Raw genomic sequence first — 23,067 nt, 5'->3', positions numbered from 1 at the left:
GCCCTCTGGTACTGGACTCTCCCAGCATCTGGAACATATTTCCTGCCTCTATCTTGTCCAATCCTTTAATAATCTTATATGTTTCAATCAGATCCCCTCTCAATCTCCTTAATTCCAGCGTGTGCAAGCCCAGTCTCTCTAACCTCTCTGCGTAAGACAGTCCAGACATCCCAGGAATTAACCTCGTGAATCTCCGCTGCACTTCCTCTACAGCCAGGATGTCCTTCCTTAACCCTGGAGACCAAAACTGTACACAATACTCCAGGTGTGGTCTCACTAGGGCTCTGTACAAATGCAAGAGGATTTCCTTGCTTTTGTACTTAATTCCCTTTGTAATAAAGGCCAACATTCCATTAGCCTTCTTCACTGCCTGCTGCACTTGCTCATTCACCTTCAGTGACTGATGAACAAGGACTCCGAGATCTCTTTGTATTTCTCCCTTACCCAAGTCTACACCGTTCAGATAATAATCTGCCTTCCTGTTCTTACTCCCAAAGTGGATAACCTCACACTTATTCACATTAAACGCCATCTGCCAAGTATCTGCCCACTCACCCAGCCTATCCAAGTTACCCTGAATTCTCCTAACATCCTCATCACATGTCGCACTGCCACCCAGCTTAGTATCATCAGCAAATTTGCTGATGTTATTTTCTATGCCTTCATCCAAATCGTTAACGTAAATGGTAAACAGCTGTGGTCCCTTTACCGAGCCCTGTGGCACCCCACTGGTCACCACCTGCCATTCCGAGAAACACCATTCACCGCTACCCTTTGCTTTCTTTCTGCCAACCAGTTTTCTATCCATGTCCATGCCTTCCCCCCGATGCCCTGAGCTTTGACTTTACCCACTAATCTTCTATGTGGGACCTTATCAAATGCCTTCTGAAAATCGAGGTACACTACATCCACTGGATCTCCCCCGTCTAACTTCCTGGTTACATCCTCGAAAAACTCCAACAGATTAGTCAAGCATGATTTACCCTTGGTAAATCCATGTTGGCTCGGCCCAATCATATCACTGCTATCTAGATATGTCACTATTTCATCCTTAATAATGGACTCTAGCATCTTTCCCACCACCGATGTCAGGCTGACTGGTCGATAGTTCTCTGTTCTCTCCCCCCCCCCCTTCTTTCTTAAAAAGAGGGATAACTTTAGCCATTCTCCAATCTTCAGGAACTGTTCCTGAAAATAAGGAACATTGGAAAATGATTACCAATGCATCCGCAATTTCCAGGGCCACCTCCTTTAGTACCCTTTGGTGCAGACCATCTGGACCTGGGGATTTGTCAGCCTTCAGACCCATCAGTCTTCTCATCACCATTTCCTTTCTAATGTCAATCTGTTGCATTTCCTCTGTTACCCTATCTCCTTGGCCCATCCATACATTTGGGAGATTGCTTGTGTCTTCCTTAGTGAAAACAGATCTAAAGTACTCATTAAATTCTTCTGCCATTTCTCTGTTTCCCATAACAATTTCACCCAATTCATTCTTCAAGGGCCCAACATTGTTCTTAACTATCTTCTTTCTCTTCACATACCTAAAAAAGCTTTTGCTATCTTCCTTTATATTCCTGGCTAGCTTGCGTTCGTACCTCATTTTTTCTCCCCGTATTGTCTTGTTAGTTAAGTTCTGTTGTTCCTTAAAAACTTCCCAGTCATCTGTTCTCCCACTCACCTTAGCTCTGTCATATTTCCTTTTTTTTAATGCTATGCAATCTCTAACTTCCGTTGTTCACCACTGTGGCCCCTTTCCCCCCTTTGAATCCTTCCTTCTCTGGGGGATGAACTGATTTTGCACCTTGTGCAGTATTCCCAAGAATACCTGCCATTGCTGTTCCACTGTCTTTTCTGCTAGGCTATCCGTCCAGTCAACTTTGGCCAGCTCCTCCCTCATGGCTCCATAGTTTCCCCTATTCATCTGCAACACTGACACCTCCGATCTGCCCTTATCCTTCTCAAATTGCAGATAAAAGCTTATCATATTATGATCACTACCTCCTAATGGCTCCTTTACTGCAAGAACGCTTATCAAATCCTGTTCATTACATAACACTAAATCCAGAATAATCTTGTCCCTGGTCGGCTCTCGTACAAGCTGTTCCAAGAATGCATCCTGTAGGCACTCTACAAACTCCCTATCCTGTGGTCCAGCACCAACCTGATACTCCTAGTTCACCTGCATGTTGAAAACCCCCATAACTACTGCGACATTACCTTTGCCACATGCCAATGTTAACTCCCTATTCAACTTGCACCCAATATCCATGCTATTGTTTGGTGGCCTGTAGACAACACCCATTTGGGTCCTTTTGCCCTTACCGTTCCTCATTTCTATCCACACAGACTCCACTTCTCCTGACCCTATGTCCCCCCTTGCAAAGGACTGAATCTCATTCCTCACCAACAGGGCCACCCCACATCTCTGTCCCTACGATAGCACGTATACCCTTTTACATTCATTTCCCAGGTCTGATCTCCCTGCAGCTATGTCTCCGTTATCCCAACAACATCATAGTTACCCATTCGCACCTGGGCTTCAAGCTCATCTCCTTTTTTCTGACACTTCGTGCATTCAGATATAGAATTTTTAACCCATTTCTCCTCTCTCTGTTTGAATCGCTGCCTATTGTGCTTAACCCAGCTCCCCGAACTCCCATCGGGCTATAAGCCCCTAGAATTTTGTTGTCCTTCCTAAATTTACTTATTCTTTCAACACATTTAACTCCATGTTCCGTCAGACCATCCCTCTGTACATGAGTCCTCCTTATCACTTGTTCCGCCCCACCTTCCTCAACTACACACTTAATATTCCGGAACCGTGTAGTCCCCACCTGTCCTTTATTCTTCCTCTCGCTATCCTCTCTCACATTCTGGATCCCCGCCCCCTGCAAATCTAGATTAACCCCCCCCCCCAAGAAGCACTAGCAAACTTCCCTGCAAGAATGTTAGTACCGCTCCAGTTCAGGTGTAAACCATTCCGTCGGAACAGACCCCACCTTCCATGGAACAAAGCCCAATTATCTAAAAACCTGAAGCCCTCCCTCCTGCACCATCCTCTCAGCGACTTATTCATCAGTATAATCCTTCTGTTCCTTGCCTCACTCGCACGTGGCACAGGTAGCAATCCTGAGATTGTTACCCTGGGTGTCCTGCCCTTCAGCTTCGCACCTAACTCCCTGAACTCCCTACGCAGGACCCCCTCACTCATCCTACCCACGTCATTGGTCCCTACATGGACCACAACATCTGGATTCTTGCCCTCCCTCTCGAGAATAACCTGCACCCGATCTGAGATGTCCCGGACCCCGGCACCAGGGAGGCAACATACCATCCGAGACTCCCGATCTTCCCCACAAAATCTCCTATCCGCCCCCCTGACTATAGAATCCCTTATCAATACCGCTCTCTTCTCTTCCCTCCTCCCCTTCCTAGTCGAGGGTCCAACCTCAGTGCCAGAGACAGGACCACTGCAGCTTCTTCCCGGTAGGTCATCCCCACCAACAGTATCCAAAACGGTATACTTATTTTTGATGGGAACGGCCACAGGGGTGCTCTTCTCTCTCTGTCTGCTCCCCCTGCCTCTCTTGACTGTCACCCATTTGCCTACCTCCTGTCTTTTCGGTGTGACTATCTCCCGATAACTCTTATCTATCTCTGCCTCTGCCTCCCGAATGATCCGTAGTTCATCCAGCTCCTGCTCCAATTCCCTAACTCGGTCTGATAGGAGCTGCAGCTGGATACACCTATTGCAGGTGTGGTCATCAGGAACAACTGTGTTGTCCCTGACCTCCCACATACTGCATACGGAGCACACCACTGCTCTAACTGTCTCCCCCATTACTTGATCCTAGATTAGTCAGAATAAATGAAAAACAGGCTTCTTGTCGAAGTCCTCTTGCGTCGAAGCCCGCTGAGCCAAAGCCCAGCACTCTGCTTCTGCGCACTCCGCTGCCCGCTCCTGAAAGTGGGTCGCTTTTTAAAGCCCGCTCTCGCCACTGACGTCACCGCGCTTGCGCAGATTTACCTTCCTCCTCAGGTATTCTCCAGGTAGGTCCAGGGGTCTCGGCCTACCTACAACGGCTGATCCTCCGATCTCCAGTCGTATGTCGATCACGAGCACTCCTCACTCCCGCTCCGCTGCCCGCACCGACACTTGCAAATTTCTACGGATGTACTGTGGAGAGCATTCTAACTGGTTGCATCACTGCCTGGTGTGGAGAGGCCGCTGCACAGGATCGGAAAATGCTGCAGAAAGTTGTAAACTCAGACAGCTCCTTCATGGGCACTGGACTCCACTGCATCCAGAACACATTCAAAAGATGATGCCACCAAAAGGTGACATCCATCATTAAGGACCCCCATCACCCAGGACATACCTTCGTCTCATTGCTACAATGAGGATGTACAGGACCCGGAAGACACTCTCAATGTTTCAGGAACAGCTTCTTCCCTCCACCATCAGATTTCTGAATGGACAGTGATCCATGAACAATTTCCCAGTATTCCCCCTCTCTTTGTGCACTACTATTTAAATTTATTTTTTTATGCATACTTATTGTAATCTGCAGTGAAAGGGTAATCCCCTGGTAAGCCCGAGGCTGGGTCAGCTCGCTGCCGTCTAGGGGGAGCAGCCTTCGGCCCCACCAAACTCGGTAATCGGCTTGTGTGGATGCCGTATGTTGTCCCCACGGCTTCCCCGTTTTATACCTGTTGGAAACTGTCATCACGTGACCTCACACTGGTGGGAAATTACATCACTCCACCATCACAAGACCATTATATCATGGTCACTAGATATTCAATTACATCATAGTCGTAAGACAGTCACAAGATACCCACAGGGTATGTAACACACTGCACTTTGGGTGGGGACCTTGGTATTGAGTCTATGAAACTCCCCAGCCTGGAGAGCCATCATTCCTGCCCCTACCTTGTAAATACCCCAGGAGCATGTGTCTGTCCCAGTCAGACCACCTCTTATTTCTCTAATTCTGAGACAGGCCCAGTGCGATAATTGGTTGCGGGAGCATCTCAATGGATGGGCAAGCGAGTGTATTTCTCCTGTATTGTTCAAGAACCTAGTGGCTGAGGGGTAGTAACTGTTCCTGAACCTGGTGGTGCGAGTCCTGAGGCTCTTGAACCATCTACCTGATTTCAGCAGCGAGAAAAGAGCCTGGCCTGGGTGGTGAGCATCTCTGATGATGGATGCTGCTCTACTCCGACAGTGTTTCATGTCGATGTGCTCAGTGGTTGGGAGGGATCCACCCGGGATGTACCGGGCCGAATCCAACACCTTGTGTCGGTTCATCAAGAGGACGATGAACTACTTTGTTCATCGCGATCCATGTGAACCTTTCAGACCAGCGGCTTTGACCACAAGAACGCCAGACAGTGGTCAGCACGGAATGTCCTGCAGTTACTGCAGGAGAAGGACTGGATGGACACAGTGGAGTGGTTCTCTGAGCAGACAGTCCAGACCATCTGGCAGAATGCCTCATCAGCAGATCTCACCAACAGACACCACGGCCCTACTTGGTTGGAGGCGAGAGGGGCCCTCCCAGCCTCTCCTAGCTGCATGCTCGGAGATCACTCCCTCAGCGCACTGCCCCCTGTAGGGGTGATGGGCTGAAGAAGAAGAAGAAGCTGAACAGAAATGAAGCTGGAGGGAAGAGTCTGGTTCAGTCGCATTTCACTCCACAGATGTGGCCTGACCCCCCTCTGTTTCTCTGGCATGATGTTTCCTACTCCAGATTCCAGCATCTGCAGTCTCTTGTGCCTCTCTTTTCAGAACTTGTCCCTTTCAGTTCTGCCTGAGACTGAACCGGGATCTTCTCTCCGGCTTCATTTCTGTTCTGCTTCTTCTTTAGCCCATCACGCCTACCGGGACACAGGCCGCCACCAGCAGCTCTCCGAGGGTTGATCAACCCTGCGGCCTCTGCTTTCACCACACGTCTTCAATCGTCTTCCAGGGGAAGGGCCTTCCGATCGCAGGGATGAGGCCTTTGGAGATTCAATTAACGTTTCTCTGGCACTAGGTATTTACGGGATGGAGTTGTTAGCCCCATGCCCGACCCTCCTCCTTCTGCAGCCGGGCTTGGGCAGTCCGTGGCCGAGTTTTCATTTCTGCTCCGACGTGCTTAATCTCTTTCTGATCCCTCGCTGATATAGATACCACAATTCCTTCCCACAGACAGCATCATAATGTTCATTCCCTGAGTCTGCAGCGCGCGTAGTGGACAATCGCAGTACTGCAGGGGATCAGCAGCTCCCCGAAAGTGAAAGCATTCTGAATCAGGAAGTGCTGGGAGTTAACATGGCTTCGAAACAACAGGTCGAGTGTTTAAACGAGGAGGTAATTTGTTCCAACTGCCTGGATTTTGTTTCACCGATCCGGTTACACTGGAGTGCGGACACAACTTCTGTCGCTCTTGTATCACACGGTGTTGGGAAAGGGAGGAGAGAAACTCCTGCACGGAATGTAGAGAGGTGTTTGCTGACCGCACCCTCAGGGTGAATCGGGCCTTAGCAAATCTGGCTGAAAAAGCTCGAAATCTAAACCTGAATCCGAAAGGGAAGGAAAGTAAACGTCACTGCGAGGAACATGAGGAAGAACTGAAGCTGTTTTGTGAAACGGACAAGACACTGATCTGTCTGGTCTGTAGAGACGCGCAGGAACACAGAGAGCACCGCTTCATGCCGATTAAAGAAGCTGTTAAAATCTACAAGGTGAAACTAACGTTAATATGATACTCAACCCATTTCTTTTGCCCTACATACCATCACATGAACCTCCAAAACGAATGCATCATCCATCTCCAACGGGATACGACCATCTATCCACCCCACATTCCATCTCGCACACCACAACTCTCCGCACTCTGTCGGAATCACCTCCCCATACTGTATCGCCCTTATCCATTGGCTTCTACCTACTGATCTCCCTCCTGGCACTGACACCTGCAAGCGGGACAAGTGCTACGTCTGATTCCTACACCTTTTCCCTCGTCACCATTCAGGGCTCCAAACAGCCCCAATTCCCCCCACTTCTTCCATGGTCGATTGTCCTCTCCAATTAGATTCCTTCTTCTCCAGCCCTTTACCTCTTCCTCCTGTCCCCTCTCAGTTTCTCACTTCATCACCCTCACCCATATTCCCCCTCACGTTGTCTCACCCGTCATCTGTCAACTGGTTCACATCCCCAAGCTTTTTATTCTGGCTTCTGCCCCATTCCTTCCCAGTCCTAATGAAGGGTCTCATCCCGAAACACCGACTGTTTATTTCCCCTGAATAGATGCTGCCTGACCTACTGAGTTCCTCCGGCATTTTTGTGTGATAATCGGGTTTGATCACCTTTTTCTTTTGTTGCATCTTTGTTTCTATTTTTCACTCTCTGACTTCCAGGATCAGCTAAAATCTTCCTTAGACGCTCTCATAAAAAAGAAATCAGACTTCCAGGAAAAGGAGCAGCAACAGAAAGAGAAGATTTCCGGAGTTCGGGTGAGGCTTCCTGAGTGGAATTTCTGATATTACTGTCGAGTTTTGATCCATTTAATGCGGAATGGCTGAGTATCGCAGCTCCAGTGACCTGGGTTCGATCCTAACCTCTGGTGCTGTCTGTGTGGAGTTAGCATACTCTCCCTGTGACCATGACAGTTTCATACACATTCCAAGGACCTGCGTGATGTGTGGTTAATTATAATAACCCTGTGAATGTGGGGGCGGGTGTATGTGAATCGGATGGGAGTTAATGGGTCAATGAGGGAGAATAGGTTTCAGGAAAACGTGAGGGAATGGGTTTGACGGGAATGTCTCAAAAGTAGTATGGACCCCAATGGACTGAATGGCCACCTTACTGTCATAAGGAAACACAACAATGCAGTAAAATAATATTCACCTTTCATTCGACAGAAACAGTCACACAGCGTTGAGACCCACATCACATCCCAGTTTGCTGAACTGCGCCAGATTATCACTGAGAAAGAGCAGAGCTTACTCAGGGATCTCAGGAAGGAAGAGGAGAGGATTCTAAATCCAATGGAGAAAAATCTTCTTAAGATTCAAAAGAATATAAGGTTTATTCAAGAGGAAATCCCAAAGTTCAAGGAACAGATGGATCAAAAAGACGGTGTGAAATTTCTCAAGGTGAGGGATTACATTTCAGTTTATTTCTGTCAAATTGAACTAAATGAACAGTGGTATATTTGAAATAAACACAGCACAGCGGCCAATTCTACCAAATCAATTGCCGCTGCCGGTGTCCTCACACAGAGTGTTCTCCTTGCATGATGAACCTCCAATCACTCCGCTAATGACATTCTAAAATGTCGGAGATTGATATTCGATCCTTTATCAGCAACATACAAACGATATTTAAGCGACGAAATTTCAGGATAATTAATCGTAAATTAAACCAATGAATCGGTCAACAGTAGATATGGCATTTGCCAGTCCCAAAATCAAAACAGCCCAGAACAAAGTACGAATACGTAACTTATTCCCTTCGCTTTGACCACGTCCCCACTCACGTGACTGGTTATCGTAATAAACACGTAACACAGAATACAATGCAGACAGAAAACAGATGTGTTGCTCCTACACAGCATTTACAAATGGCAGTAAACTGTTTCTCACCAGACAATTGATGCAATTATTCGGGGTTGTTGTTGTCCCAAAACTGGACTTCCACAATTCCTGTACATCCCAGGACAGAATGCAATCTTTTCTGAAATGATTTACTCTGATCATAACTCTGAGCTGCAGCTTGTGTCCTTAATTACCACATTAAATATCCTCTAAACCTCCCATTAACACCCAGTTCCAGTCACAGGCTGTGAGTGTGGCTGGTGTGGTGGGTGTGAGGGTCTCTCTGTCAATCAGTGAGAACAAAGAATGTGACCCACACATTAGACTTATCTTCCATATCCGGTTTCCATCAGATTACGGAAACTTTCGCTCTCTCTACTTTTTCGGATGTTTTACATGGGATTGTGTCCCATTCGCCGTCATGAGCAGGCCATTCGGTCCATCTTCTATCAATTTCCCCTCCGCACAATCCTCCTGCCACCTACTCACCGCACCCAGCAACACTGCCCCGAACTCCCTGGTCCCTCACGTGTTTATCCAACCTCCCCATTACATTCAATCTCTGCTGTTCCATTTCAGCCACTCCTGTGGCACTGAGTTCCACATCCTCCTCACTAAATTTCTTGTGGGATTTACTAAAAACCTCCTGGCATTTTATCTTTGACTGAAGGTCTCCGCATAAATTCAAATACAGAAACAAAGAAAACCTACAGCACAATACAATCTCTTTGGCCCACACTGCTGTGCTGAACATGTACTTACTTGAAAAACTTACCTTGGGTTATCCATAGCTCTCTGTTTTTCTAAGCTTCATTTAGAATTGGTGGAGGGGCCGGTAGTGTTGAGGAAACTGTTAGGCTGCACAAGGACTTGGATGAGGAGAATGGGCAAGAAAGTTGCAAATGATATACAATGTTGGAAAATGCATGGTCATGCACATTGGTAGTAGAAATAACCTGCAGAATTTTTTTAAACCCAAACTGCTGAGAGCAAAATGGACTTAGCAGTCATTCTGCAGAGCAACCTAAAGGTTAACTTGCAGGTAGAGTCAGTGGTGATGAAGGCAAATACAATGTTAGCATTCAATTCAAGGGGTTTAGATAGCATTCAATTCAAGAGCAGGGATGTGATGCTTAGGCTTTATAAGGCACTGCTGAAGCCTCACCTTGAGTATTGTGAACAATTTTGTGCTCCTCATCTAAAAAAAGATGTGCTGGCATTGCAGAAGGTTCATTTCATAAGGATGATTCCGGGAATGAAAGAGTTATCATACGAGAAACGTTTGATAGCTCTGTGTCTGTACTCGCTGGAATTTAGAAAGATGAGGGGGGATCTTATTGAAACCTTTCGAATGTTGAAAGGCCTAGACAGAGTAGATGTGGAAAGGATGTTTCCCATGGCGGTGTTTAGGACAAGAGGGCACAGCCTCAAGATGGAGGGGCGTCTATTTAAAAAAAAAAGATGTGAAGAAATTTGAGCCAGCGGCTGGTGAATTAGTGGAACGTTGTGTGTATTTAAGGCAGAGCTTGATAGATACAGGCAGAAATTCCCATTTAGGATTGAAATCTGCCTTCTTTATCCCGTACGTTTGTTCTGTACACTGAGCTGCCCTCTGACGTGACGTCTCATTAACAGTTCACCAACAGACTCCAGGGTGAGATTCCTCAGGGGGATGATCTGGGAGTGTTTGACGGAGGTTGAAACAACGGTCACTTCATCAATCTGCAAGACAACGTATTCTTGAGCATGTCCCATTTATGTATGTTTGTCCCATGTCCCTCCAACCATTTCCTATCTGTGTCCCTGTCTAAACCTATTTTAAAATATTTTATTTTTACCTGTTTCTGCAGCGTTTGACGACAAATTCTATTTCCCCACCTCCCTCTCTATGGGAACGTTACCCTATAGACCATTCATAAAAAAAAATCTGTCTCACTTTCAATCTGAGCCCTTTGGTTCTGTACTCCCATTTCTTGGAAAAAAGAAACTTTATTTAAGCCCCTTATGAATTTATTTACCTCGATAAGAGGTCATGAATATATACATGAGGTATTGAATATATACAATACAGCTGAATAGCCCAAGCTTATTCACTGTCTGCTTTTAACCCAAGCCCCCAGTCCTGGAAACATCCTCCTGATGCCTCCTGTCCAGTGTAATGACATCCGTCCCATATTCGGGGAACCGGAAATGCAGACAATGCCCCAAGTGTGGCCTATCATCGACGTCAAAGCCCTTGCTTAAGTTCATGTGGACGTGTCGAATAGGCTGATGAATACAGGACTGAAGGTGTTGTATTTGAATGCACCAGTATACGGAATAAGGGAGATGATGTTGCAGCACAGGTACAACGTTGTTGGCGTCACTGAGTTGTGGTGGAAAGGAGATCCTGGCTTGAAGCTCAACATTCAAGGATACACCTTGTATTCAAAGGACAGGCAGGTAGGCAGAGAGGCCGGGGAGGGTCTGTTGGTAAAAAATTAAATTAAATCCTTCGAGAGAGGTGAGATATGACTGGAAAATACAGACCTCCAAATACTAGCCATGATACAAATTATACCACGAGATGGAAAAAAATGACAAGGTGACGATAAGAATGTGGGATTCAACATGTAGGTAGACTGGGAGAATCATGTTGGTGCTGTATTCCAGGAGAGGGAACTTGTAGAATGCCCCAGAGGTGGCTTTTTAGAACAGGGTGTAGTTGAGCCCAATGGGAGAAAGACAATTCTCCAGAGGGATTTGTATAAAGAAGCACTTATGAAAGCACATTTAAATGAACCTTTAGGAAGCAGTGATCATAAAATGATAGAATTCACCCCACAGAGGGAGATAACGTCAGATTTATCAGTATCAGAGTGGAGTAATGTTAATTACAGAGGCATGAGAGAGGAGCTGACCAAAGTAGATTGGAAGGGGACACGAGCAGGGATGATTGCAGAACAACAAAGATTGGAGTTCCAGGGGCAATTCGGAAAGATGAAGTATTATTATACAGGGAGGATGAGGGAACCGTGTTTGACACAGGAAGTCAGAGACAGCATAGAAGTGAAAGTGAGGGCTTACAATAGAACAGAAATTAGCAGGATGTTGGAGTATCGAGAAGATCCTGATCATTAACAGAAAGGAATTACAAAGCCATAAGGAGTGAAAATGAGATATGAGGGAAAGTTTGCCAACAGTGCACAACAGGAAACAAAAATATAAAGAGTAAAAGAGTGGCGAGAGTGAATATTGGACCCCTAGAAAATGACACTGGAGATGAGAAGTGTGACAAAAGATATAGCAGAGGTATTTATTTAATATTTAGTGTCAATCCTCATGGTGAATGATACTAGCTGTATGTCAGGAATGTAAGTGCCAGGGGACAGAAATGAGTGTTGTTGCTGTTACTGAGGAGAAAGTGCGTGGGAAGTTTAAAGGTCTGAAGGTGCCTGGACCAGATGGACTACACCCCAGTGTTCGGAAAGAGTTAGCTGAAGGGAATGTGGGGATATAAGCAATGATCTTTCAAGAATCACTAGATATTTGATCATTCAAGATTGGGAATTGCAAAGGACACTTCACTGTTTAAGAAGGGACAGCAGCTGGGGAAAGTAAATTATAGGAGCGTTAGTCTGGATGTGGTGTGCTTAGGAGGATGTTGGAGTCCAGCGTTAGGGACGAGCTTTTGGGTACATGGAGGCACATGATAAAATAGGGCAAAGACAGCTTGCCCTCCCTTAAGGGGAAATCTTGCCTGACAAATCTGTTGGAATTCTTCGAGGAACACAAAGCCAAGATAGACAAAGATTGACTTGGATGACAGAATTGTTGACTTTGTGGCCAAGCTTGCAGATGATATGAAGATAGGTGAAGGGGCAAGTAGTGCTGCAGAAGCTCGGAATCCGGGGAAGGACAGAGACAGATCAGGAAATGGGCAAATAAGTGATAGATGGATTACCGAGTAGGGAAGTTGTGCATGAACTTTGGTAGAAGGAATAAAGACATAGATAGTTTTGTAAACAGAGAGAAAATTCAATAATCAGAGGTGCAAAGGTACTTGGGGATTCTGGTGCAGGATTCCTTGAAGGTTCAGTTGCAGATTGAGTCAGTGGTAAGATCGGCAAACTCAATACTTGCTTTCATTTCGAGAGGATTAGAATATAAGAGCAAGGATGTAATGCTGAGGTTTTATAAGGCATTGGTCAGACCACACTTGGAGTATTGTGAGCAGTTTTGGGTTGCTTCTATCGGAAAAGATGTGCTGGCGTTGGAGAGGGTCCAGGAGGTTCACAAGAATGATTCCGGGAATGAAAGAGTTAACATATGAGGAGCGTTTGATGGTTGTGGGCCTGTACTCACTGCAATGAGTGGAAGAAGAATGGCTGATTTATTAGCCCCGCTCAACCCTATTCTCCCGCCTCCTCTCCATAACTTTTGAGACTCTGACTGATCAAGATGCTTACTTATCAACTTCTGCTTTAAAAATCAAGCAGGAGAAAATCTGCAGATGCTGGTAATCCAAGCTACACAGGTCCTGATGAAGGGTCTCGCCAGATCTCTCTGACACCTGTCTGGAGAGGGTTGACGTTGGGAGAATGTGGGTGGGTCGAGAACGGTAAGCACAGCCTCCGACTATAGGGATGTCCATTTAGGACAGAGATGAGGAGGAACTCATTTATCCACAGGATAGTGAATCTGCCACAGGCAGCTGTGGAGGCCAAATAATTGAGCATACTTAAAGCGGAGTAACACACACAAATTGCTGGGGGAACAGCAGGCCGGGAAGTTTCTATGGAAAAGAGTAAACAGTCCACGGTTCAGACTGAAACACTTCATCAAGACCTGTATTGCTTAAGGGTTCCTGCAAATTCATCCCCTGTCCTAATGAGGGGCTGCGGGTGATGGGGTTGTGGGAAAGGGGACAATAGGTTCCTCATCTCCCATCTTTGCCCCCTCCAGCTTCTCATTACGTCTACACACTCAGTTGACCCACAGTCTTTACAACCCTCCCCCTCCTGGTTCAATCTGCCATTCATCTCTCCCCTACTGGTTCCCATTATCACCTCCTTTACTGTCTCAAACCATCACACTGCCCCACTTCACACTCACAAATGAATGTGAACATTGAATGACGGTCCTGTTCCTGTGCTGTACAGCTGTATGTTCTCTGCTCACTGTTTCGAAGAATGAGAGGAGATCTCAGGGAAACATGAAATTCTTTCAGGGGTCAACAGGCAGGAGTGAGGGAGGACGTTTACCCTTTCCAGCGGGAAAACCACGGGAAGACATTAATTGTCCATCCGCTATCGTCGGGTCGAAGCATGGGACAGGTTTGTGTGGACCCCCCGACCGCTCCTGAGGCCCAGTGGTTTTCCAGCGGTCCCGGGGCCGCGCTGCCTGAGTCTCCCCCAGATCCCCGGGAGGAGCTGCCCGAGTTCACCCCCCCCCCCACCCAACCCCAATCCCCGGGGACTCTCTAATTCTCTGCTTCTCCCCCCAGTCTCTGTCAACCTGGATGTGGAAACGGCGAATCTGTGTCTCGAGGTGTCTGAGGATCGGAAGAGTGTGAGATGGACCCGGACCGGAAGGAATCTCCCCTACACCGGGAAGAGATTCACATTCTGGGCTTGTCTGCTTGGATCGGAAGGATTCACATGGAGGAGACATTACTGGGAGGTGGAGGTGACGGGGATTCGGCTCTGGTGTCTGGGAGTCGCCGCCGAGTCTGTGGAGAGGAAGAGACGGGTCAGTCTCAGACCGGAGACCGGATTCTGGGTCATCATGCGGCTTTATGACGTGTTACATCGGGATGGTGACGTGCTCCGTGGTCTCACTTCCCCCGAGTCCCGTCTCGCTGCCTGTCCCATCCCCGAGAGGGTGGGAATTTACCTCAGTTACGAATCCGAGACAGTTTCACTTTACAACGCGGAGACCAAGTCCCATCTCCACACTTTCACTGTGAATAAATTCACGGGGAAAATTTATCCTCTCTTCGGGACCTGGGATGGAAACCAATGGATGAGAATCTGCTCCAGTTCCGCTCCGGGTCTGTAAACGGGTCGGGTCCCGGGACCGGCGTCAGGGGTAAAGACCCTGTAAATATAAATTTGCGGAGAGTGCAGCTAAATACGTGGCTAAGGAGATGGTGCAGGAGGGAGGGCTTCATGCTTCTGGACAATTGGGCTTTGCTCCCGGGAAGTTGGGACAACTTGCGCCTGAACTGGAGGGGAAGTAATATACTTACGGGTAGATTCGCCAGTGCTGCTTCTGGGATTAAACTAGATATGCAGAGGGAGAGGAACCAGAGTGTTAGAGCAGATAGTGAGGTGCAGGAGGATAAAGGTCATGCGAGGACTGCATGTATAGACGGAAATGAAAAAAAGGTTTAAACATGATAGAAATATTCTCAGGTACATCTATTTCAATGCACGGAGCACTGTAGGTAAGGCAGACGAACTTAGGGCGTGGGTTGACACGTGAGATTGCGACATTATTGCTAATAGTGAGAATTGGTTGCAGGAGAGACAGGACTGGCAGCTTAATGTTCCGAGGTTCCGTTGTTTCAGACGTGATAGAGGGGGAGGGATGAAAGGGGGAGGAGTGGCATTACCAGTCAGGGAAAATATCACAGCTGTGCGTAGACAGGACAGCCTGGAAGGCTTGTCTACAGAGGCCATATGGGTGGAGCTGAGGAACGGGAAAGGTGTGACCACACTAATAGGGTTATATTATTGACCGCTCAATAGTCAGAGAGAATTGGAGGAGCAAATCTGTATAAAGATAGTAGACCGATGTAAGAAACAGGAAGTTGTAATAGTAGGGGATTTTAACTTTCCACATATTAACTGGGACTCCCAAACTGTAATAGGGCTAGATGGCTTGGAGTGTGTGAAATGTTTTCAGGAAAGTTTTCTAAATCAATATATAGAGGTACCTACGAGAGAGGATGCAATACTTGATCTCCTATTAGGAAACCAGACAGGTCAGGTGACAGAAGTATGTGTAGGCGGACATTTTGGGTCCAGTGACGATAATGTCATTAGTTTCAAATTAATTATGGATAAGGATGGGTCTGGTCCTTGAGTTGAGGTTCTAAATTGGAGAAGGGCCAATTTTGTGGAAATGAAAAAAGATCTAGGAAGAGTGGATTGGGATAAGTTTTTTTTTCTGGCAAGGATGTGTTCAGTAAGTGGAAGGCCTCCAAATGTGAAATTTTGAGGGTGCAGAGTTTGCACGTTCCTGCCAGGATTAAAGACAAAGTTAACAGGCATAGGGAACCTTGGTTTTCAACCGATATTGGCGATCTGGTTAAGAGAAAGAAAGAAGTGTATAGCAGGTATAGACAACAAAGAAGAGATGAGGTACTTGAAGAGTATAGAAAATGTACGAAAATACTAAACAAGGAGATCAGCAAGGCAAAAGGAAGACCTGAGGTGGCTTTGGCAGATAATGTGAAGGAAAACCTGAAGGGTTTCTACAAGTATATTAAGAGTAAAAGGATAGTAAGGGACAAAATTGGTCCCCTAGAAGATCAGAGTGGTCGTCTATGTGTGGAACCTCACGAGATGGGGGAAATCTTAAACAGTTTTTTTTGCATCAGTATTTACTCAGGAAACTGGCATAGCGTACATTGAAGGAAGGGAAACAAGCAGAGTTGTCTTAGAACATTTAGAGATTAAAGGGGAGGAGGTGCTTGCTGCCTTACATCGAATAAAGGTCGATAAATCCCCCGGGCCTGACTTGACATTTCGTAGGACCTTGAGAGAGACTAGAGTAGAAATTGCAGGGGCCCTTGCAGAAATATTGAAGATGTCCTCAGCCACGGGTGCAGTGCCGGAGGATTGGAGGGACATGCCTGTCCTGCGCCTTGTAAACTATTCCCTGATACTTCAGCCACGTCTGTTCAGCCGTCACCCCCGCAGTATCCTCCTCCAAAACACTCGGGCAAGTTCCTCTCTGATGCCTCTGTAATTCCCTTTATTCCATTGCGAGACTGATACATGTGACTTAGTCTTCGCCCTCTCAAATTGCAGTATGAATTCAATTATATTATGATCACTGCCTCCTATGAGTTTTTTAAAAAAAAATTTAAGCTCCCGAATAAGATCAGGGTTATTACACAACATCCAATCCAAGATAGCTTTTCCCTGAGTAGGCCCAAACACAAGCTGTTCTGAAAAGCCGTTTCGTAGGCATTCAACAAGTGTGCTCTTGAGATCAGACAACAACCAGACTTTCCCAATCCTCTTGCGTATTGAAGTCCTCCGATACAATTGTGACATTGCCATTATTACATGCCTTTTCCAGCTCGAACTGTGAATTAATTTAAAGTCAGTTCCATAATTTAATAAAGTTTTTATCTGAAAACTATCTACCCTCCCAAAGATTGTACTGAAGACTGCATTTGATTTTTCTTCAGCCTTATACGCTTCACATTGAATTAGTATATGTTTCAACATTCATAATGACAAAATGTACATGACACAGCATGAAGTTTTCCAATTAGATACAAGGCATAATTAAGCTTAGTGAGGGCAATTCTAAGTCGTGTCAATATAATTCCTTCCCTTGTTTTAAGCCCTTCTTCTATAAACCCAGCAGGTTTATGTATTCTGTAAAGGTGTCTGTCCTTATGTCCATTATCTTACAAGTCTTGCCGTAAGCCCCTAATTCTTAACACTACCAGCCCTTTAGCTTCTAATTTGCTAAGTGGAAGGTCTATATCCACAGCTTAACATTTAATAGCTTTTGGTGCTAAACAGTCAACCCCATCATTTCCCTCAACAGTGTGATATGCAGGGCCCATAATGTGCAGACATATAAATCAAACTTTATATATGAAATACCGTTTGTCGAGTTTCCAACAGTCAATCTGACCTACTGCCAGAATGATGTGTTTAAGACTCATCAAAACCGAAATGCATTCTGAACAAATTATAAGGACCAATTTCCTCCACCCACTGTAAGCCTAAACTGTTGGCAAAGTATTCTACGTTCTCTGCTGATAAATGGCTGTAAGTCATTTCTTTATCATTACCTGCAATTCAGTCACACAAAAACAGGAAAAACCAACATCACCAGTTAAATTATCTTTTGATTCATCTCTAAAAATGTTCACCGTATGATAAATAACGTTCATTAATATACTGAAAGTAGATGGCCTAACCTCCAAGCATGTTTCAGAAATTTAATATTTCCACAAAAGAGAATTACATACAAATACAATTACATATATCAGCCTTTCCTGGGGACACCTGTCCTGCATTATTAATAGACTTCGTAAATTCATACAAAGAAAACGTTACATCAGTGGTACTATCATTGCTACAGCTGACTTCCAGCACATCAGGGTATTCACTGAAAATCATATCCCCACATTGTTTCACTTCTTCACTTAAATTATCCTGATAGTGATTCTCAGCAAATGACCCAGTCAGTGACACAACCTTCCCTGTTTCAGTAACAATCATTTTGCCCTCATTAATCAACACTGGAATATTATGATCCCCACAAATCCACCCCCCCCCCATTTTCCAAATCATATCCCAAACATCTCCAAGTTTGATATCCCATCCAATATTATCTCCATATAACCTCCAGTAAATCACCTCCTTCCTCACCACGGCCTTTGCCCTTTTATTGTTAATAACGTAACTCGGAGACTGATGCACCATCACATAAAAACTCACATTTCTCCCAATTTGCTGCTTGTCCCCGAGATAAGTACAAACTCAAGCTCAGAAAGACAGGAAGGCTGACTGAAGTTCATATAAACTAATCACCGTCTGAGTTCCAATTTGACCGACAGGCCCGACAGCCAATGATAGTAGGGCTCAGTTTTGGGTCTGAGCTACGAGAGGCTGGTGGAAATCTGCCCCATGTTCAGCCCCTTCTCTTCCGCTCCATCTCCATCGCGGAGTTCAGCGAGTCGTTTCTGTCGGTGGTCGCCGGCCTCGGCTTCCATAAGGACGGGTGTGATTCCCCTTCGCGACTCGGTGAGGTTGTTTCGGCGATATCTGTGGTGGCTGAGAAAAAATGCTTTTGCATGGAGCGAGAGAGGAGGCGAGGACCAATGACTACAAACTCCCAGAATGCCCCGCTGATGACACACGAGTTGGGGTGTTGTTCAGGGGTAAGATTTAAAAGCAAAATGGAAGAAAATGTAATGCATTCCGTATTCTGTATTGTGTCATTCCTTCAATAAAAAAAAAATTAAAAAAGAGATTACAGCGGGGAATAGATACGATGCAGAACTGGGCTGTGAAGTGGCAGATGTAGTTCAAACCCAGATACGTGTGAAGTGGTTCATTTCGACAGGTCAAATTTGAACACAGAATATAATATTAATGGTAAGACGCTTGGCAGTGTGGAGGGTCAGAGAGATCTTGGGGTCCATGTCCATACGACACTCAAAGCTGCTGTGGAGGTTGGCAGTGTTGTTAGGAAGGGCGCCTGGTGTGATGGCCTTCATCAACCATGGGATTGCGTTCAAGAGCTGTGAGGTGATGCTGAAGCTATATTTCTCCTAACCTGTACATAAGTAATTGTACCCCAACACGGCAGGGCTGTGGACTTAGTTGGACCCCACTTGGGAGTCCTGTGTTCAGTTCTGGTGGCCTCACTACAGGAAGGATGTGGATACTATAGAGAGTGTAGAGTAGATTTACAAGGATGTTGCTCTTGGATTGGGGAGCATGCCTTATGAGAATAGATTGAGTGAACTTGGCCTTTCCTTCTTGGAGCGACGGAGGATGAGAGGTGACCTGATAAGAGGTGTATAAGATGATGAGAGGCTTTGACCATGTGGATAGCCAGAGGCATTTTCCCAGGCTTGAAGTGACTAACACGAGGGGACGTAGTTTTAAGCTGCTTGGAAGTCGGTACCGAGGGAATGTCCGGGGTAAGTTTCCTACACAGAGAGTGGTGGGTGCATGGAATGCACTGCCTGCAGTGATGGTGGAGGTGGATACAATAGGATATTTTAAGAGACTCTTAGGTAGGTTCATGGAGCTTAGAAACATAGAGGGTTATACTTTGGAGAAACCCTAGACAGTTTCTGGAGCAGGTTAAATGATCGACACAACATGTGGGGCCAAAGAGCCTGTAATGTGCAGTAGATTTCTATGTTCTATATCAAAGGCAGGCAGAGGGATTAGTTTAAATGGACACCGGGAGAGCATGGAAAGGTTGTGCCGAAAGGTCTACGTCAGTGTTGTAAGGGAGGGGTTCTGTCCCAAACATCCACTCTATTCCCATAAATAGTTGTTCCTGACTTGCCAAAGTTCTTGAAAAGCTACATTCAGTTCTGCTAAGCATTCAACAGTCAGGATGGTTTGAGCTGGAAGTCGGCAGAGGAGATTTATCATGACTGAGCGGCTTGTGTCCAGAGACCTTCAGTGATAGGAACAGACTCAGCCCATTCAGCCCATCGAGACTGCCACCTTTCCATCATGGCTGATCCCGGATCGCACTCAACCCCATACACCTGACCTCTCTCCATATCCCTGACCATTGCCCTGACCGATCAGGAAACGATCAAATTCCGCCTTGAATATACCCACACATTTGGCCTCTACCGCATTCTGAGGCAGAGCATTCCACAGATCCAATACTCCCTGGCTAATAAAAAAATATATTCTGCTTACCTCTGTTTGAAAAGGTGGCCCCTCAACTTTGTGGCTGTGCCCCACCATAGGAAATACCTTCTCCACATCCACCTTATCCAGTCCTTTCAACATTCGGTAGGTTTCAATGAGATGACCCCGCATTTTTCTGAGTTCCAGTGAGCACAGGGTCAAAGCTGCCAAGTGCTCCTCATATTTAACCCCTTCATTCCCGAAATCATCTATCTGAACCTCCTCTGGACTCTCTCCAATGACAACACATCTTGAATGAGATATGGGGCCCAACACTGTTGACAATATCTGACAGACATTTACAGGAATGGAGGGGCATAGACAGAGTGGACGGCCCGGATTTTGTTCTCTAAGGAGGAAATTGTCCAGTGACAGTGGTCATGCACTTCAGGAGAAAGGGGGAACGCATCCTCATTTGACCTTTTTGCACTATTTATGTATTTTGTAATTTAGTGTAATTTGTATCTGTTCACTGCATAGCTCAGAAAAGTCAATGATGTTAAAAACCTGACTCAGAATGTTTAAAGGAGATTTGCGTTTCAAGTTTTGTTTTTCATTCCCATAGTGGTGGGTATCTGGAGTGAATATCGGGTGGTGGAGGAGGCAGATGTGAAAGAGGCTATTAGATACCATGTAGATGTAAGGAGAATGGAGGGATGTGTTTCTTGTGTAGGCAGAAGTGATTGGTTTAGTAAGGCATGAAAAGACCAGTTCAATTGCACAGTGAGCAAAAGCGCCTGTTCAAGGACAAGTACAACAAGTAGATCACGTAAACTGGATACTAGATATTCATGGTCAAAGTGAGACGATCAGAGCCAGGGATTTTAAAGCTGTTGAAGAGCAGCAGACAGAGACACCCACATGTACACACACACACACACACACACACACACACACACACACACACACACACACACACACACACACACACACACCACACACACACACACACACAACACACACACACACACACACACACACACCACACACACACACACTCTTCCCATTGCCCTTTTCCCTGCTTCCCCAAAAATTGCTCGGTCGTCCTCTTTGCCTTAAATTCTCCACACTCTACTGCCCCCATTTTCACTTCTTTCCACTCTCTCCACCTCCTCTTCCTCGTTCCCCCACAGTCTCTTTCTCTCCATCTCTTGTCTCCCACTCCCTCATCCTTCCTCTTCCTCCTCTCCCCTCGCCTATTTTCCTCTCTTTCCACTCTCTCTATTTCTCTCTCCTCTCTTCATCCCGTTCCCTTCCCCAGTGCCACACTTTTTCCTCCACACATTCCTCACCTACCCTACCACTCACTCCCCCCCTTCTTTCCCTTATTGTCTCTTTCTTCCTTTCTACCCAACGTTTTGCCTGCCTTTCACCCTCACCCCAATTCCTCCTTTACTACAGTTCGTTTTCCCGGCCACCCTCCCGTCCCCACATCCCCCATCCCGCACTGTGATGACAGTTGACACGCACAGTGAATTATAGATGTTGTATAATTCTTCAGAGTTTGGAAAGCAGCAATGTTCTCTCAGAGATAAAGGCTTGTGGTTTCCGGGAGAGGCCAGTTTGTTCCCTTTCTGTGCGCTACAGAATAGGCGGGGGAGGGGAGTGTGGAGTGGACGGGATAGTCGTGTGTTCTCAGTATGCCGTCACCACACACACACACACACACACACACACACACACACACACACACACACACACACACACACACACACACACACACACCACACACACACACACACACACACACACACACACAACACACACACACACACACACCACACACCATATTCCCATTGCCCTTCATCCCGCGTCCCAAAAAATCCCTCGTTCCTCCTCTTTGCCTCAAACTCTCCCCATTCTCCTGCCCCCATGTTCACCTCTTTCCACTCCCACTACCTCCTCTTCCCCGTTCCCCTCACCTTCTCTTTCTCTCCATCTCTTGTCTCCCACTCTCTCATACATTCCCTTCCTCCTCTCCCCTCACCTCTCTCCCCTCACCTATATTCTTCTCTTCCACATTCTCTCTTTCTCTCTCTCCTCTCTTTATCGGTTCTCCTCCCCACTGTCACCCCCTAGTCTTCCAAACATTCCTCCCTACCCTACCCACTCACTCCCCTTCTTCTTTCCTTTATTGTCTCTTACTCCCTTTCTACCCAATGCTTCACCTGCCTCTCACCCTCACCACAATTCCTCCTCTACTGCAGCTCGTTTTCCCGGCCACCCTCCCGTCTCCACATCCCCCACCCCGCACTGCGATGACGATTGACACGAACAGTGAATTATAGATATTGTACAATTCTTCGTTGTTGGACAGTGACAATGTTCTCTCGGAAGATGAAGGCTTGTGGTTTCCGGGAGAGGCCAGTTTGTTCCCTTTTTATGTGCTATAGAACAGGCGGGGAGGTGGGTGTGGAGGAGAGAGGAGAGAGAGAGAGGAGAGAGAGAGAGAGAGAGAGAGAGAGAGAGAGAGAGAGAGAGAGGAGAGAGAGAGAGAGAGAGAGAGAGAGAGGAGAGAGAGGAGAGAGAGAGAGGAGGAGAGAGAGAGAGAGAGAGAGAGAGAGATTGTATATATATATATACGGAAACTGTTTCTCTCTGTCCTTTATCCGTTCTCTTCCCCACAGCCCCACTCTTTCCTCCACACATTCCTCCCTACCTTACCCACTCAGTGCACTTTAACTGCTGAGCAAGCACTTGAGAATGATAGTACACAATAGGCAATAGGTACAGAAGTAGACCATTCGGCCTTTCGACCCTGCACCGCCATTCTGAGATCATGGCTGATCATCTACTATCAATACCCGGTTCCTGCCCTGTTCCCATATCCCTTGATTCCCCTATCCATAAGATACTT

The sequence above is a fragment of the Hemitrygon akajei genome, unplaced genomic scaffold, assembly GCF_048418815.1.
Source record: "Hemitrygon akajei unplaced genomic scaffold, sHemAka1.3 Scf000034, whole genome shotgun sequence".
NCBI lineage: Eukaryota > Metazoa > Chordata > Chondrichthyes > Myliobatiformes > Dasyatidae > Hemitrygon > Hemitrygon akajei.
The sequence above is the reverse complement of the archived record's forward strand: the minus strand, read 5'-3'. Positions refer to the sequence as shown.